The following is a 1772-nucleotide window of genomic DNA, read 5'->3' as shown; positions in this document are numbered from 1 at the left end:
ACCCCCGCCACTTCCGCCCTGTCCCGCCGCTCCTGGCAGCGGCGTCACCCACGTGACCCGCGGGGACGGCGGCTCCGCGGGGACGAAAGGCCTCGCTGCGCGAAGGTGCCCGCCCCCCCCAACCCAGGCCCAGCCGTTCACCATCCATTCTGCCTGTGCCCCCCCGTGTCCCCCACCGCTAATTTGAGGGGGGTTAATTGCAAATCCAGAGCCCACACCCCCTTGCCCTCCCTGAGTGGCTCTTTTACTGCAGAGCGGGTGGCCTGGTTGGAGTTTTTAGGGTATTTTTCCTCCCTTTTCTCCACTTTTCATCCTCCCGAGCGTGCTTAGTCCCTGTCCCCCTCCAAATTATCATTTCCCAAAATGAATGTCAAGGGTTTTTTTAAGTAGCAGTGACCCTGCACACCCTCTCCTGGCAAAGCATCCTTTCCCGGCTGGACCATGGCAGGGATGCGGGGTTTGAGGGGGTTTAATTGCAAATCCAGAGCCCACACCCCCTTGCCCTCCCTGAGTGGCTCTTTTCCCGCAGAGTGGGTGGGCCCAGTTGGAGTTTTTAGGGTATTTTTCCTCCCTTTTCTCCACTTTCCATTCTCCCGAGTGTGCTTAGTCCTTGTCCCCCTCCAAATTATCATTTCCCAAAATGAATGTCAAGGGGTTTTTTAAGTAGCAGTGACCCTGCACACCCTCTCCTGGCAAAGCATCCTTTCCCGGCTGGACCATGGCAGGGATGCGGGGACGTGGGGACAAAGGGACATGAGGGTTCAGGTGTATGGGGACATGGGGGCATGGGGACATGGGGACTGGGGACACAGTGAAATGGCAATATGGAGACACAGGGGCATGGGGACAGGTGGACATGGCTATGGGGACAAGGGGACATGAGTATGGGGACATGGAGATATGGGTATGGGGACACGGGGCACGAGGACATGGGGACACGGATATGGGGACATGGGTATAGGGACACAGAGCATGGGGACATGGATATGGGGACGGGGCACGAGGACATGGGGACACGGATATGGGGACATGGGGATAGGGACACAGAGCATGGGGACATGGATATGGGGACACAGCATGAGGACATGGAGACACGAGGACATGGAGACACAAGGACATGGGGACACAAGGACATGGGGGCATGGGTATGGGGACATGGGGACATGGGTATGGGGACACAGGGCACGAGGACATGGGGACACAAGGACATGGGGACACGAGGAGATGGGGACATGGATATGGGGACATAGGTATGGGGACACAGAGCACGAGGACATGGGGACACAAGGACAGAGGGACATGGGGACACAAGGACATGGAGACACGGGTATGGGGACATGGGGACACAAGTATGGGGACATGGGTATGGGGACATAGGGCATGGGGACATGGGGACATGGGGATAGGGACATGAGGACATGGGTTTGGGGACACAGGGCACGAGGACATGGGGACATGAGGACATGGGTTTGGGGACACGGGGCACAAAGACATGTGGACATGGAAACCAAGGACATGGGGTCACAAGGACATGGGGACATGTGTATGGAGACATGGGGATATGGGTGTGGGAACATGGGGACATGGGGACAAAGGGACATGGGGACATGGGTATGGGGACAAAGGGACATGGGGACATGGGTAGGAGCCCAATATTTGCAGCAGGAAGGGCCACGCTGGGCTGGTGCATATGGTGCCGGGGGAGGAAGGTGGGTGTCAAGGACCCCCATCCCGGTCCCATGGGGCAGAGGGGTGTTAAAAGCCATGCTCAG

Source organism: Calidris pugnax, unplaced genomic scaffold (genome assembly GCF_001431845.1).
Source record: "Calidris pugnax isolate Ruff unplaced genomic scaffold, ASM143184v1 scaffold214, whole genome shotgun sequence".
Classification (NCBI taxonomy): domain Eukaryota; kingdom Metazoa; phylum Chordata; class Aves; order Charadriiformes; family Scolopacidae; genus Calidris; species Calidris pugnax.
The sequence above is the reverse complement of the archived record's forward strand: the minus strand, read 5'-3'. Positions refer to the sequence as shown.